The 17,912-nt window shown below is 44.2% G+C and overlaps 1 long non-coding RNA gene across 3 annotated transcripts in view; it reads left to right on the top strand.

Annotated features, from left to right (window-relative positions):
* Positions 1–341: 341 nt before the first annotated feature.
* Positions 342–17,912, top strand: part of LOC135037354 (uncharacterized) — a 44,630-nt gene continuing 27,059 nt past the window's right edge. For 2 of the 3 annotated variants that reach the window (XR_010231932.1, XR_010231926.1), the window contains exon 1: positions 342–527. This is a non-coding gene — a long non-coding RNA (uncharacterized LOC135037354). The remainder of the gene's footprint in view (positions 528–17,912) is intronic. The other variant, XR_010231920.1, reaches the window with a different exon arrangement.

Below are 17,912 nucleotides of genomic sequence, written 5' to 3'. Positions count from 1 at the left end.
TTCATCCAAGAAAACTCAGGAAAGAAAGGAGGGCGTACAGCTGAGTATTGTAAAAGGTAACACCTTACTTAAATAAAAGCTCACACACATCAGAGAAGCGAGAACAAATTTAGGAACAATGGATCCTTGCATCAGCGCCTCCAGAATGGAACTAGGCATTAGCACAGCACCAGCACTAGCATCAGAAGAACACCACGTGCCTATGCAAATTAACACTCACTAGTATTCGGGCATGCCCAGCTGCTGGAAACAGCGCGTGACGTCACCGCGTCTCGATTGAACTTCGATTTGGGCGCGGCTTCGCGGACTTCGTCCAATCGTGACGAAACGCGTTGGACGTGTTTTGCGGACGTTGCTGTCGCGGTGACGTTACACGCTGCTTCTAGCTGCCGGGACTGCCCAAAAATTGTCCATTTGCAAAGACACATGGTGGTGGAACTGTGTGAGCTGGCCTGTTAGTGCGATCCGGAGGCATCAATGGCCGCAAGGACACATGTCTCCTAAGTTTGTTCCTGCTTCTCTCTGATGTATGTGAGCATATATGTTTTATTACTTTTTTTTTTATATATATATATAAATATATATATATATGTATGTATGTATGTATGTGTTACGTTTAGTACATGGGAGGCCATGTGTTACTGTAATTGAATTGCATCAGAACGTAAAATAAACTTGTTTAGAACATTAAAACATACTGCAGGTTACTATTTTACTATTTTCAATAGATGTACCCGAGATAGTGTTCTGAGGCAGTTTAGTTATGCTACCCCAGGGTTTACTTGAACCGTGTGTGTGTGTGTGTGTATATATATATATATATATATATATATATATATATATATATATATATATATATATATATATATAATGTGTGTATGTTATGTCCTAATAGAATATACTCCATTAAGCTCTATATGGATTTTTTTTTTTTTTATGAGACTTTCTTTATATCGTGGTAATTCCACTTAATCCATTCATGTGTAAAACCTTACTGTATCCATGTTTGAAGTAAGGGGTTTCTGTTCCTAGTTAATCTTAAAGATGTGGTAGTAACTCCCAGTACAGGCCACTCTAGGATTAGTGGTGCATATTACAATAAATAAAGAGGTTTACAGTTTGTCACTAGTACTGTTTTATATGTTGGAAGCCCCACATACAATGATAGAAGAGAGATCCCTGACAACCACACTTCTGGAAGGTACTAGACTCAGATGAGCTGATTTTTACATCGTTCACAGACATCGCGTCACAGGTACAGCCCAGGCAAAGACAAATATATTTGCAGATAGGTGTATCTTGCGTTCTGTATGGCCGACCCACTGATCACTTGATAGGTTACTCATCTTTAAGTGGGCTGGATTATTTAAATGCACTAATGTCTGGATGGTATGTGAAAACTGGACCAGCTTCCTGAAGTGCCCCATCCTCTGGGGAAAGGTTGCAGCCGCCATAAACGAAGCTGCTGTTCAGCCCCGCACGGAGCCCTCAGGGCTGATTCATTTGTTTTGAGACGCCCAAACGTATTGGGTGCCCACTGGGACTATTCAATTGCTGTCTCTGTTGGGTACACATACACCATATGCGTGCCCATTAGTACTGGGTTTAGCTGCGCAAAGTGACTAAACCTGTCAAAACCACTGCGTTTAAGCACATTTCAGCTTGCCTCTCGGGGCTGCGAGCTGAAATGTGTCTCGTAGGCTGCATGCACGCCCAAAAGGAGCAACAATTGAATTGCTCTGTTGGGCGCCATCTAGTGGCGCTCGTGGAGACAACCAATTGAATGGACCCCCTTGTCACAGAGGAAAGTAAGACCCTCTGTGTAGGGAGATGTTACAGCATGGGTCTTCATTCTGTGGCCCTCCAGCTGCTGTGGAACTTCACATTCCAGCATGCCCTGTCACAGTTTTACTATTAAGGAATGCTAAAACTGAGGGCATGCTGGGATGTGTCGTTCCGTGGAAGCATCCTGCTGCTGCCAGCAGCATTTCTCTAACGTCCTAGTGGATGCTGGGGACTCCGTCAGGACCATGGGGAATAGCGGCTCCGCAGGAGACAGGGCACAAAAGCAAGCTTTTTTGGGATCACATGGTGTGTACTGGCTCCTCCCCCTATGACCCTCCTCCAAGCCTCAGTTAGGTTTTTGTGCCCGTCCGAGAAGGGTGCAATCTAGGTGGCTCTCTTAAAGAGTTGCTTAGAAAAAGTTTTTAGGTTCTTTATTTTCAGTGAGTCCTGCTGGCAACAGGCTCACTGCATCGAGGGACTTAGGGGAGAGAATTTCAACTCACCTGCGTGCAGGATGGATTGGATTCTTAGGCTACTGGACACCATTAGCTTCAGAGGGAGTCGGAACACAGGTCTCGCCCTGGGGTTCGTCCCGGAGCCGCGCCACCGACCCCCTTGCAGATGCTGAAGATTGAAGAGGTCCGGAACCAGGCGGCAGAAGACTTTTCAGTCTTCCTCAGGTAGCGCACAGCACTGCAGCTGTGCGCCATTGTCTGTCAGCACACTTCCCACAGCGATCACGGAGGGTGCAGGGCGCGGGGGGGGGCGCCCTGGCAGCAATGTAGAATACCTGTATGGCGAAAAATACATCACATATAGCCCTTGAGGCTATATGGATGTATTTAACCCCTGCCAGACTTCACAATCTCCGGAGAAGAAGCCCGCCGAAAAGGGGGCGGGGCCTATTCTCCTCAGCACACAGCGCCATTTTCCCTCACAGAAAGGCTGAGGGGAAGGCTCCCAGGCTCTCCCCTGCACTGCACTACAGAAACAGGGTTTAAACAGAGAGGGGGGGCACTGATTTGGCGATATACATATATATTAAATGCTATATGGGAGGAACACTTATATAAGGGTTGTCCCTGTATAATTATAGCATTTTGGTGTGTGCTGGCAAACTCTCCCTCTGTCTCCCCAAAGGGCTAGTGGGTCCTGTCCTCTATCAGAGCATTCCCTATGTGTGTGCTGTATGTCGGTACGTGTGTGTCGACATGTATGAGGAAAATGTTGGTGAGGAGGCGGAGCAAATTGCCTGTAATGGTGATGTCACTCTCTAGGGAGTCGACACCGGAATGGATGGCTTACTTATGGAATTACGTGATAATGTCAACACGCTGCAAGTGGGTTGACGACATGAGACGGCCGGCGAACAAATTAGTACCGGTCCAGGCGTCTCAGACACCGTCAGGGGCTTGTAAAAACGCCCATTTACCTCAGTCGGTCGACATAGACCCAGACACGGACACTGATTTCAGTGTCGACGGTGAAGAAACGAACGTATTTTCCTTTAGGGCCACACGTTAAGGGCAATGAAGGAGGTGTTACATATTTCTGATACTCCAAGTACCACAAAGAAGGGTATTATATGTGAGGTGAAAAAACTACCTGTAGTTTTTCCTGAATCAGATAAATTAAATGAAGTGTGTGATGATGCGTGGGTTTCCCCCGATAGAAAATTATTGGCGGTATACCCTTTCCCGCCAGAAGTTAAGGCGCATTGGGAAACACCCCTCAGGGTGGATAAGGCGCTCACATGCTTATCAGAAAAATATCCAAAAAAGTATACACACACATGCTGGTGTTATACTGTGACCAGCGATCGCCTCAGCCTGGATGTGCAGAGCTGAGGTGGCTTGGTCGGATTCCCTGACTAAAAATATTGATACCCTTGACAGGGACAGTATTTTATTGACTATAGAGCATTTAAAGGATGCATTTCTATATATACGAGATGCGCAGAGGGATATTTGCACTCTGGCATCAAGAGTAAATGCGATGTCCATATCTGCAAGAAGATGTTTATGGACACGACAGTGGTCAGGGGATGCAGATTCCAAACGGCACAAAGATGTATTGCCGTATAAAAGGGGAGGAGTTATTTGGGGCCGGTCCATGGGACCTGGTGGCCACGGCAACTGCTGGAAGATCCACCGTTTTTTACCCTAAGTCACATCTCTGCAGAAAAAGACACCGTCTTTTCAGCCTCAGTCTTTTCGTCCCTATAAGATATCTGCCCAGGGATAGAGGAAAGGGAAGAAGACTGCAGCAGGCAGCCCATTCCCAGTAACAGAAGCCCTCCACCGCTTCTACTAAGTTCTCAGCATGACGCTGGGACCGTACAGGACCCCTGGATCCTACAAGTAGTATCAAAGGGGCACAGATTGGAATGTCGAGGCGTTTCCCCCCTCGCAGGTTCCTGTAGTCTGCTGTACCAATGTCCCCCTCCGACAGGGAGGCAGTATTGAAAACAATTCACAAGCTGTATTCCCAGCAGGTGATAATAAAATTACCCCTCCTACAACAAGGAAAGGGGTATTGTTCCACACTATAGGGTGGTACTGAAGCCAGAAGGCTAGGTGAGACCGATTCTAAATCTGAAAAATTTGAACACTTACAAGGGTTCAAATCCAGATGGAGTCACTCAGAGCAGTGATAGCGAACTGGGAACAAGGGGACTATATGGTGTCCCGGGACATCAGGGATGCTTACCTCCATGTCCCAAAATTTGCTTTTCTCACCAAGGGTACCTCAGGTTCGTGGTACAGAACTGTCACTATCAGTTTCAGACGATGCCGTTGGAGTGTCCAAGGCACCCCGGGTCTTTACCAAGGTAATGACCGAAATGAGGATTCGTCTTCAAAGAAAATGGACGACCTCCTGATAAGAACAAGGTCCAGAGAACAGTTGGAGGTCGGAGTAGCACTATCTCAAGTAGTTCTACGACAGCACGGGTGGATTCTAAATATTCCAAAACCGCAGTTGTTCCGACGACACGTCTGCTGGTCCTAGGGATGATTCTGGACACAGTCCAGGAAAAGGGTGTTTCTCCCAGAGGAGAAAGCCAGGGAGTTATCCGAGCTAATCGGGATCCTCCTAAAACCAGGAAAAGTGTCAGTGCATCATTGCAAAAGAGTCCTGGTAAAAAATGGTGGCTTATTACGAAGCGCTTCCATTCGGCAGATTTCACGCAAGAACTCTTCAGTGGGATCTGCTGGACAAATGGTCCGGATCGCATCTTCAGATGCATCAGCGGATAACCCTATATCCAAGGACAAGGGTGTCTCTCCTGTGGTGATTACAGAGTGCTCATCTTCTAGAGGGCCGCAGATTCGGCATTCAGGATTGGATGCTGGTATCCACGGAGGCCAGCCTGAGAGGCTGGGGAGCAGTCACACAGGGAAAAAATTTCCAGGGAGTGTGATCAAGTCTGGAGAATTCTCTCCACATAAATATACTGGAGCTAAGAGCAAATTTGTAATGCTATAAGCTTAGCAAGGCCTCTGCTTCAAGGTCAGCCGGTATTGATCCAGTGGGATAACATCACGGCAGTCGCCCACGTAAACAGATAGGGCGGCACAAGAAGCAGGAGGGCAGTGGTCAAAACTGCAAGGATTTTTCGCTAGACGGAAAATCATGTGATAGCACTGTCAGCAGTGTTCATTCCGGGAGTGGACGACTGGGAAGCAGACTTCCTCAGCAGGCACGACCTCCACCCGGGAGAGTGGGAACTTCATCGGGAAGTTTTCCGCATGATTGTGAACCGTTGGGAAAGACCAAAGGTGGAAATGATGGCGTCCCGCCCGAACAAAAAACGGGACAGGTATTGCGCCAGGTCACGAGACCTTCAGGCGATAGCTGTGGACGTCCTGGTAACACCGTGGGTGTAACAGTCGGTGTATGTGTTCCCTCTTCTGCTTCTCATAACCAAGGTATTGAGAATTATAAGACGTAGAGGAGTAAGAACTATACGCGTGGCTCCGGATTGGCCAAGAGGGACTTGGTACCCGGAACTTCAAGAGATGCTCACAGAGGACTAATGGCCTCGGGAGCTAAGATGGGATTTGCTTTCAGCAAGAACCATGTCTGTTCCAAGAGGAACCGTGGCATCTGCCTCTAAGAAAGGACCTGCTCCAGCAGGGACCTTGTCTGTTCCAAGACTTACCGCGACTGCGTTTGACGGCATGGCGGTTGAACGCCGGATCCTAAGGGAAAAGGCATTCCGGAAGAGGTCATACCTACCCTGGTCAAAGCCAGGAAGGAGGTGACCGCACAACGTTATCACCACATGTGGTGAAAATATGTTGCGTGGGTGAGGCCAGGAAGGCCCCACGAAAAAATTTCAACTAGGTCGATTTCTGCACTTCCTGAAAACAGGAGTGTCTATGAGCCTCAAATTGGGGTCCATTAAGGTTCAAGTTTCGGCCCTGTAGATTTTCTTCCAGAAAAAATTGGCTTCAATTCCTGAAGTCCAGACGTTTGTCAAGGGAGTATTGCATATACAGCCCCTTGTGTGCCTCCAGTGGCACCGTGGGATCTCAACGTAGTGTTGGGATTCCTCAAATCATATTGGTTTGAACCGATCAAATCTGTGGATTTGAAATATCTCACATGGAAAGAGACCATGTTGTGGCCCTGGCCTCGGCCAGGCGATTGTCAGAATTGGGGGCTTTGTCTTAAAAAAAGCTCATATTTGTTTTTCCATTCGGACAGGGCAGAACTGCGGACTCGTCCCCAGTTTCTTCCTAAGGTGGTGTCAGCGTTTCGCCTGAAACAACATATTGTGGTGCCTGCGGCTACTAGGGACTTGGAGGACTCCAAGTTGCTAGACGTTGTCGGGGCCCTAAAAATAGATATATATATATATATATATATATATATATATATATATATATATATATATATATATATATATATATATATAATTAGGTAGTAGAGAGTACAAGCGCTAAAGAGTATAGTGATGGTTAAAATGGAATTAATTAGGTGGATCACAGGATTATTAAAATTGGCCTTAGGCACTTATCTGATAAAAACAAAACTTCAATCCGGTGTTCATCATTTTGGAAATCATGTAAAAGAAGAAACAACAAACATAGTGTGTATCGTTCACAAATAAAAATAGAGCAATTTTGCTATAAAAAGGTACCAATATTTTAGGGAATTTTTGCTATTCCCAATAAAATATAGTGTGTATCGTTCACAGATAAAAATAAAGCAATTTTGCTATAAAAAGGTACCAATATTTTAGGGAGTTTTTGCTATTCCCAATAAAATTATAATCTGTAGCTTCACGACATAAAATACAGATTTTAATGAACAATACAAAAACACGGCTAGACAACACACGTACAAGATTCTAAAATCTTAAAAGCTTATCTGTCCGTTCTATGTGCAAGGGAATCAGTAACCAATTGTTCCATGGACACAGGATAGCCAAAGTTTATGCGTACAGGATAAAAGTAGTTCAAATGCTTATCTGTCCATCAATAGGAGTTTCAGCAGCAAACGGTCCCAACGCGTTTCGTCCTTCAAGGTGTGGACTTCTTCAAGGGGATCAGCAGAGTGAGCTAGGACTGCTCCATTTATACCATAAAGCAGGAAGTTGCAATAACCTTACTTAGTGACATCACATCCTGTGGTGTCAATCTTATATTATGTTTAAAATACCCATAAATTTGCTAAAAAGCATACTGAAATAGTGAGTAGGGGATGATGCTAGAGTGCAGTGAGTGGCCTGTGCAATAAATTGCATGAAAAATGATGGTGAATGGTGTTTGGAACGAAAAGACGGCGGTGGAACGCACACGCCGTCCGGTGGAACGCACCGCCATCTTGTATTCGTCACTTCCGCCCATTTTGTGACGTCACTTCCGCCCGTTTTGTGACGGGAAAAAAGGACTTGAAGCAGAGAATAGCGGAACGCCTGGTGGAACGCATGTCCGCCTATGTGGTGGAACGCACCACCATCTTGTATGAACGGAATGCGGAAGTAAAGTAAACGTGCGGCGGTGAAGCGCATATTCAAGATAGGGATGTAGTGAAGGGAGAGGAAGAATTTAGTTGCCATGGAGACTTTAGACAAAAAAGGGGGGTTTTTTTAAAAGAGAGACCAGAGTTTATTGTGACTTAAAGTGACAGTGCTTAATATTTATTAAAATATTGTTAATGACCGTGCAGTGATAGTACTGATATCTAAAAGGATTGTGCATATGATTAAAATTATTCAGCAAAAGATAGTGTGCAGGTGTGGTCATTTTTATATATAGAAACACTGATAAATTATATAAATATAGAGAAAACAATGTTTTTTTAAAATATAATATACACCTATCCATCACATGAATTCTTCTTTATGCCTTTTTTATGCTGTTTTATTATTATCAACACGAAAATCACATTTTTGTAATTTTATATCCTTTTTTTATATATATATATATATATTTATTATTTAATGTTATATAATACTGATACACCTTTTATCTCTGTCTTTTTACTCTAGCATCCCTGCACTCCACAAAAATATAAACTGGAAATAATTCCTCTCCCCCAAATGGGATACTATGTATATTTTTTTATATTTTTTTTTTTTTTTTTTTTTATATTTTAAAAAAACATTGTTTTCTCTATATTTATATAATTTATCAGTGTTTCTATATATAAAAATGACCACACCTGCACACTATCTTTTGCTGAATAATTTTAATCATATGCACAATCCTTTTAGATATCAGTACTATCACTGCACGGTCATTAACAATATTTTAATAAATATTAAGCACTGTCACTTTAAGTCACAATAAACTCTGGTCTCTCTTTTAAAAAAACCCCCCTTTTTTGTCTAAAGTCTCCATGGCAACTAAATTCTTCCTCTCCCTTCACTACATCCGTATCTTGAATATGCGCTTCACCGCCGCACGTTTACTTTACTTCCGCATTCCGTTCATACAAGATGGTGGTGCGTTCCACCACATAGGCGGACATGCGTTCCACCAGGCGTTCCGCTATTCTCTGCTTCAAGTCCTTTTTTCCCGTCACAAAACGGGCGGAAGTGACGTCACAAAATGGGCGGAAGTGACGAATACAAGATGGCGGTGCGTTCCACCGGACGGCGTGTGCGTTCCACCGCCGTCTTTTCGTTCCAAACACCATTCACCATCATTTTTCATGCAATTTATTGCACAGGCCACTCACTGCACTCTAGCATCATCCCCTACTCACTATTTCAGTATGCTTTTTAGCAAATTTATGGGTATTTTAAACATAATATAAGATTGACACCACAGGATGTGATGTCACTAAGTAAGGTTATTGCAACTTCCTGCTTTATGGTATAAATGGAGCAGTCCTAGCTCACTCTGCTGATCCCCTTGAAGAAGTCCACACCTTGAAGGACGAAACGCGTTGGGACCGTTTGCTGCTGAAACTCCTATTGATGGACAGATAAGCATTTGAACTACTTTTATCCTGTACGCATAAACTTTGGCTATCCTGTGTCCATGGAACAATTGGTTACTGATTCCCTTGCACATAGAACGGACAGATAAGCTTTTAAGATTTTAGAATCTTGTACGTGTGTTGTCTAGCCGTGTTTTTGTATTGTTCATTAAAATCTGTATTTTATGTCGTGAAGCTACAGATTATAATTTTATTGGGAATAGCAAAAACTCCCTAAAATATTGGTACCTTTTTATAGCAAAATTGCTTTATTTTTATCTGTGAACGATACACACTATATTTTATTGGGAATAGCAAAAATTCCCTAAAATATTGGTACCTTTTTATAGCAAAATTGCTCTATTTTTATTTGTGAACGATACACACTATGTTTGTTGTTTCTTCTTTTACATGATTTCCAAAATGATGAACACCGGATTGAAGTTTTGTTTTTATCAGATAAGTGCCTAAGGCCAATTTTAATAATCCTGTGATCCACCTAATTAATTCCATTTTAACCATCACTATACTCTTTAGCGCTTGTACTCTCTACTACCTAATTTTACTATATGTGTATACCATGCACTAATCTTGTATTACGAGCTGCTACTCTTAAAAGAGTTTAAATGAGTTTTTTCCTTCTTACATCTTATACCGCACGTCTGTACTATAGCGCCTAGGTCTCTATTTCTCTCTCTCTCTCTCTCTCTATATATATATATATATATATATATATATATTTATTTATTTATTTATTTATTTATTTATTTATTTATTTATTTATTTATTTATTTATTTATTTATTTATTTATTTATTTATTTATTTATTTATTTATTTATTTATTTATTTATTTATTTATTTATTTATTTATTTATTTATTTATTATTATTATTTTTTTTTTTTTTTTTTTTTTTTCCAGGACGGCTGGAGTCAGAAAGTCTGACTTGCTGTTTATATTGTATGCACCCCAAAAGATGGGTGCTCCTGCTTCTAAGCAGACTATTGCTCGTTGGATTTGTAGTACAATTCAGCTTGCACAGTCTGTGGCAGGCCTGCCACAGCCAAAATCTGTCAATGCCCATTCCACAAGGAAGGTGGGCTCATCTTGGGCGGATGCCCGAGGGGGTCTCGGCTTTAAAATTTTGCCGAGCAGCTACGTGGTCAGGGGGGAACACGTTTGTAAAATTCTACAAATTTGATACCCTGGCTGAGGAGGACCTGGAGTTCTCTCATTCGGTGCTGCAAAGTCACCCGCACTCTCCCGCCCGTTTGGGAGCTTTGGTATAATCCCCATGGTCCTGACTGAGTCCCCAGCATCCACTAGGACGTTAGAGAAAATAAGATTTTACTTACCGATAAATCTATTTCTCGTAGTCCGTAGTGGATGCTGGGCGCCCATCCCAAGTGCGGATTGTCTGCATTACTTGTACATAGTTATTGTTACAAAAATCGGGTTATTATTGTTGTGAGCCATCTTTTTTAGAGGCTACTTCATTGTTATCATACTGTTAACTGGGTTCAGATCACAAGTTGTACGGTGTGATTGGTGTGGCTGGTTTGGGTCTTACCCGGGATTCAAGATCCTTCCTTATTGTGTACGCTCGTCCGGGCACAGTACCTAACTGAGGCTTGGAGGAGGGTCATAGGGGGAGGAGCCAGTACACACCATGTGATCCCAAAAAAGCTTGCTTTTGTGCCCTGTCTCCTGCGGAGCCGCTATTCCCCATGGTCCTGACGGAGTCCCCAGCATCCACTACGGACTACGAGAAATAGATTTATCGGTAAGTAAAATCTTATTTTTTGCCAATTTAGTTTCTTGTTGGCTCCACTTCATAATGTACACTAATTATACCCAATTCATATATTATACAAAACAATACACAAGTACATTCTGTACACATGACAGACTCAAACCCTCCCCATTCCATTACCATAATATATAGCTATTAATTAACCGCTCTGGTTAACATATTCTTTTTATATATCTGCCAGTGCATCAGAAAAATTAAAATTACATAGGGGTATATGCAATTCACGGCGAATCGCGGCAAATTATCGCCGTTTTTTTAATTCGACACAATTCGACAGGTGAATTCCGGCAGGTGGCTGCCGGAATTCACCATATTCAATGAAAAACGGATTCGACATTCCCGCGGGCGAAAAACGGCCGATTTGCCGGATTTTGCCGCGATTTGAAAAAATGGCGTGGGGTCCCCCCTCCAAAGCATAACCAGCCTCGGGCTCTTCGAGCTGGTCCTGGTTCTAAAAATGCGGGGGGAAATTTGACAGAGGATCCCCCGTATTTTTAAAACCAGCACCGGGCTCTGCGCCTGGTGCTGGTGCAAAAAATACGGGGGACAAAACGAGTAGGGGTCCCCCATATTTTTCACACCAGCATCGGGCTCCACTAGCTGGACAGATAATGCCACAGCCGGGGGTCACTTTTATACAGTGCCCTGCGGCCGTGGCATTAAATATCCAACTAGTCACCCCTGGCCGGGGTACCCTGGGGGAGTGGGGACCCCTTCAATCAAGGGGTCCCCCCCCAGCCACCCAAGGGCCAGGGGTGAAGCCCGAGGCTGTCCCCCCCCATCCAAAGGCTGCGGATGGGAGGCTGATAGCCTTGAGAAAAATGACACGAATATTGTTTTTTCCAGTAGTACTAAAAGTCCCAGCAAGCCTCCCCCGCAAGCTGGTACTTGGAGAACCACAAGTACCAGCATGCGGGAGAAAAACGGGCCCGCTGGTACCTGTAGTACTACTGGAAAAAAAATACCCAAATAAAAACAGGAGACAGACACCTTGATAGTAAAACTTTATTTCATACGTCGACACACACATACTTACCTATGTTCACACGCCGACATCGGTCCTCTTCTCCAAGTAGAATCCACGGATACCTGAAAAGATAAATATACTCACCTCAACCAGGGTCCAGAGATAAATCGACGGACTTGTAAAAACAAACAAACCGGACACCCGACCAAACGGACTGAAAGGGGTCCCATGCTTACACATGGGACCCCTATCCCCGAATGCTGAGACCGCTCTGTGACAGCTGTCACAGAAAGGTCCCTTCAGCCAATCAGGAAGCGCTACTTCGTGGGGCTCACCTGATTGGCTGTGCGCTGTCTGAGCTGTCAGACAGCGCATCGCAAAGCCTCTCCATTATATTCAATGGTGGGAACTTTGCCGTCTGCGGGGGTTACCCGCGGTCAGCCGCTGACCGGCGGGTGACCCCACCGCTAGCCGCAAAGTTCCCACCATTGAATATAATGGAGGGCGCTGTGCGATGCGCTGTAGTTCAGATAGCGCACAGCCAATCAGGTGAGCGCCACGAAGTAGCGCTTCCTGATTGGCTGAAGGGACCTTTCTGTGACAGCTGTCACAGAGCGGTCTCAGCATTCGGGGATAGGGGTCCCATGTGTAAGCATGGGACCCCTTTCAGTCCGTTTGGTCGGGTGTCCGATTTGTTTTTGTTTTTTTTACAAGTCCGTGGATTTATCTCTGGACCCTGGTTGAGGTGAGTATATTTATTTTTTCTTTTCAGGTATCCGTGGATTCTACTTGGAGAAGAGGACCGATGTCGGCGTGTGAACATAGGTAAGTATGTGTGTGTCGACGTATGAAATAAAGTTTTACTATCAAGGTGTCTGTCTCCTGTTTTTATTTGGGTATTTTTTTCCCAGTAGAACTACAGGTACCAGCGGGCCCGTTTTTCTCCCGCATGCTGGTACTTGTGGTTCTCCAAGTACCAGCTTGCGGGGGAGGCTTGCTGGGACTTGTAGTTCTTCTGGGAAAAACAATATTCTCTAATTTTACCAAGGCTATCAGCCTCCTATCCACAGCCCTTGGATGGGGGGACAGCCTCGGGCTTCACCTCTGGCCCTTGGGTGGCTGGGGGGGGGGGACCCCTTGATTGAAGGGGTCCCCACTCCCCCAGGGTACCCCGGCCAGGGGTGACTAGTTGGATATTTAATGCCACGGCCGCAGGGCACTGTATAAAAGTGACCCCCGGCTGTGGCATTATCTGTCCAGCTAGTGGAGCCCGATGCTGGTGTGAAAAATACGGGGGACCCCTACTCGTTTTGTCCCCCGTATTTTTTGCACCAGCACCAGGCGCAGAGCCCGGTGCTGGTTTTAAAAATACGGGGGATCCCCTGTCAAATTTTTCCCCGCATTTTTAGAACCAGGACCAGCTCGAAGAGCCCGAGGCTGGTTATGCTTTGGAGGGGGGGCCCACGCCATTTTTTCCCGGGATTTTACCATTCCATCTATAAAAAAAAATAATAATAAAAAAAAATATTATTTTTAAAAATATATAAATAATACTTGTGCCTCCAAAAAAGACAAACCAAGTACCTAATCCCTTCTAATATAAATAGATCTGATATTACCAAGAAAAAAAAACATGTTTAAATTTTTTTTTTATTGGTTTCACCCTCCAAAGTGTGGCGGATTGAAAATGACGAATTTGCTGTCTAAAAGCACTGCTGTCGAATTTCCAAACTTGAACTGAATACACTTTGGTCGAATTGCAGAAAAGTCGAATTTGCAAAAAGTCGAATTTCAAAAAGTCGAATTTTGAATGTCCGTTTTTTTGTCGGAAAAGTACTGAATTGCATCGACAAATTTTTTTTTTTTGGCGAAAATGTCCCGAAATTCGACAATTTCGGGAATTCGACCGCAATTGCATATACCCCATAATGTCTATTATATGCAATGCCCACTACAGTAGAGCCCCTAATGCACAATGCCCACTACCGTAGAGTCCCTAATGCACACACATGGCATATTTACACACACGTGTAGCATACACACACAGCAAGCATACTTACACAAACCAAGGGCTGGCTGGCCACTAGAGTAGATGGCTGTGTCCTGTGAGCGTAGAGCCGCGGCAGGCTGCCTGTAGTGTCAAGGTCTGTCCGGCCGCAGCGCCTTTTGGGGTTTGGTGCTCTGACGACAGGCAGCTGCAGCACTGTGGGCTTCCAGACACACACAGAGGACAGCGCTGCAGCTGAGTGGTGGCAACTGTGCATACAATCGTGGGTGGATGTTGACTGTGTGCCCACGTGGCAAATGCGCTGTGTGCCAAGCACCATTTTAACCGCCCTAGTTACGGTCCTGCTGATTGGCATTGCAATTAATATCAATCATGTATAATTTGTAAATCTTTCAGGTGTGTACCCAGTGTATTGTGAAGGGCTAAAATGGCGTTTGTTTGCTGCAAAAGCAAAATGTGACCAACTTTGCGCAAGTAGAAAATGTTTCAACTAAGATAACAGTGAAAAGATACTCAGAACTTTTGCTGAGTATGGGGGGGTATTTAATTAGCCACAATAACCTGCAAATCGTGATTAGTCTATTCAATTAGCCAGGAAAATTATTTTCAAATTTCACTTCACCTACTCTGAGCAGGTGAAAAGCTGGGGGGAAAAAATCCCTATTTTAAGGTAGAAAATGTTTGGATTTGGTTCAGAACCCCTGGGACACCCCTTTTAATGAATGATTAGGCACATTGAAGCTTTTAATTATTTTATTTGGCTAATAATGACATGTAATAGGTGAGACCACAATCTGTGTAAAACATGTCACTAGATGGTAAAGAAAACGGAAAGTCTAGTTATTGTGAAGATAACCAATTCTACAAGAGTGAAAGAGATTGGGGTTGCTTCATAAAATAGGATTAAAGCTTGACCAACACAAAAACTTCACCCAAAGAGGAATGCAGGAGTGCATTAATCTTTCTTAACATTTTAATTCAACTGACAAACTCCTACCTGCCAGCCTGACCCATTTCACAAACTGTACTCAATTCCTGTTTTTCCAATTAATTTCCCAACTGAATCACCTTGGATTAAGTAATTTACTAAAACAACTTTAACTTCAATAATTTAACACGGCCTAGGTTAATTCAAATGGGAAATAAATGAAAAACTGGAGCAGAGCAACCACATTTATGATGGCTCGTGTTGGCCCATAAACTTATTAAAGTGCTTCCAGATATATTCCACTTTTCAACTGGAACATTTGTATTAAAAAGAGTGTATATTTGTTTCACTGTCAAGAACATCTTGGCGGTTTAGAATTATTTTTGTACTATGTAAAAATACAGAGAGCCTCATTTGGAGCATTAAATAAAAAAATGCAGGCTGAAACAAGTTTCTCTGAGAGACGCTATAGGCCAAGGATGGTTGACTGTAGTGGGGTTCAGTATAAATTACGGTAGCGTCTAGTTTACCTTCGTGGAGAGGACCTTTCCCATAACCCCTTGGGTCCATGTCACACCTATTTGGAATAGTAAAGTGGCGAGCGGAGCGAGACACAGAGCCTGAAGCGTGGCGAGCGTCTTATGCTGCATAGAAGAAGAAAAAAATTACCCCAAACGACGGAGAACAAAGAAAACATTTAGGAGCTTTAAGGGCGGAAGTTCTCTCCTGCCCTCTCGTTTTGTCACTTCCAGGTCCTGAGCACGAACGTAACATACACAACCATAAATTACCGGCGACTGGGATGCCGGCTGTCAGTATCCCGACAGCGGCATCCTGGTTACCAGTATGCTCGCAGTGGGGTGAGCGCTAGAAAGACCCTTGCGGGCTTGGCACGGTGGCTCGCGGCGCTCGCCACAGGTTATATTCTCCCTCTATGGGTGTTGTGGATACCCACAGAGGGAGAATAGCCTGTGTCGCCGGGATTCCGGTGGCTGCATTTTACCATTAGTTGGGATTCCGGCTTTGTCGTTCACCGTAGCAGTATTGTAACTGTTTCCCCTGTAGTGACATTGAATTAAGTTGCAAGTCATGCTGACCAGCATCAACCCCAGAAGAATATACAATAAAGAATATTGGTTAAACCAGCTGCAGCTTTAAGAAAATGTTTTAACATACAAATATAAATGACATTAACAGCATGTTGTACCACGATCCTAACACACGAGGCTTCAGGTTTCAAGTCCTGAGCATAAGCTTTCAAACCTTTGAAGTATAGTATCTTATGTAATTATTTGCACGCATTTGCGTCTGACATATCTTTGGCGCACAAGATCTGTCTGAAATCAGTAGGATCTCTGCATAACCCCACCTCTGAAGAGACAGTAATTCCATCTCTGTGCCCACGGCACACTTATCCTATACAGCAACTCAGCCGTGAGTGTTAATGCACCTGAGATGGGATGTCTCTGAGGGCCTGATTAAGAGGTGGGTGCTAATGCGGATGTGACTGGTTTTATGCAAATCCCGCTGTTGATGGAATTTATACAGAGATGACCACTGGCTTTGGCTGTAATCCGTCGCTTTGCCTAAAAGTATCACCAATAGTCACACCATCGAACATTAGATCAGCCCTATGGTTGCTCAGAATGTACATCGGAACATGGGCACCAATGCAACTGCATCTTTGGATGCTGTTGCTGGCTGCGATATGCCCACTAGGTGGTGAAATTTACACTGCGTACACCTGTAAATAAGTCAGGCCCTGTATTGTAAATATTACAGATCTGATGTCTGTTGTTTTGCTACTGTAGGTCTACTTATATAGCCAGCAGAGATTTGTAAATCTGCATTGTCTAGCCACCAGAATGGGCCTGATTCAGTCACATACTATATTCAAGCAAGTGGACAATGGTTTTCTTCTGCGCATGCATGCGATTTGCACCACCCATGTGTGACACTCCTCCATTTTGTCGAGTGCCAAGGCCAGGATCACATCTTCAGACGGATTTCCTAGCCTCTTAGTAGGAGCTGTGACTAACTTGCGTGGCCCCACGGACCACTCAGCCAGCCGACTAAGTCACAAAGTGATCTGATGCAGCACTGGATCACAAATACATGCAGTAGGCATCTAATATCAGATGTCTCCTGCTGCATTACCATATCTGTGCATCGCTGCTGCTACTTCCAAGTAAGCAGCAGTGATCCATACTCCAACCACATCTGAATCGGGCCCACTCTGTGTAAAGCACTGTGGAAAGTGTTCAGCACTGGGCCTTCCCCTGTTATTTCCCTAAAACACTGCTTCAGCAGGATATAACTGTTCTGGAGTCAGGAAAACAGTCCGAGAGGGTGAATTATTTTCAGATTCCCCCCTTGCATTTGCAAACCTACCATATACAAACTGCAAAATGCCCATAAGCCCGACTGTAGATCATCGAAGCAACTATCAATATTTGTACACCGCCAAATATAGGAATTGCATATACTAATAGGCTTTTGGAAGCAGACCATAAACTACTGTGACTCGCCTTAAGAATAGACATGCCTGTGGCAGACAAGTTGTGTGAAGCACTGCACAGATTGACATTTTAAGCATACAAAGCCTGCACAGATCATGGTAAATTCTGTCAAAATCAGGGGGGGGGGGGGGGGAGAGGAAAGAGAGATGCATCTGGCCTCCGAGCCTAGGCTGGTATTGGATAATTAAGGGTATATTCAATTGAAGTCTGATCCATTCCGACATGCATTTGTCGGAATGGATCCGATATGGGCTATTCAATGACTATCTCAATTCGGCTTTAAAAAAAAACAAAAAAAAAACGAATTGAGATGAGGGGGGGGGGGGTGGGAGACAGGAGAGCAGCGCTACAGCAGCGTTGTTGTAGGAGGATGTGGCACCGCCGCCAGACCTCACGGCAGCGTCCACCTGGCTCCAGCAAGCGAGACCTCGCTTGCTGGAGCCAGGTGGACGCTGCCGT

Source organism: Pseudophryne corroboree, chromosome 2, assembly GCF_028390025.1.
Source record: "Pseudophryne corroboree isolate aPseCor3 chromosome 2, aPseCor3.hap2, whole genome shotgun sequence".
NCBI lineage: Eukaryota > Metazoa > Chordata > Amphibia > Anura > Myobatrachidae > Pseudophryne > Pseudophryne corroboree.
This window is presented reverse-complemented; position numbering and strand designations above follow the sequence as displayed.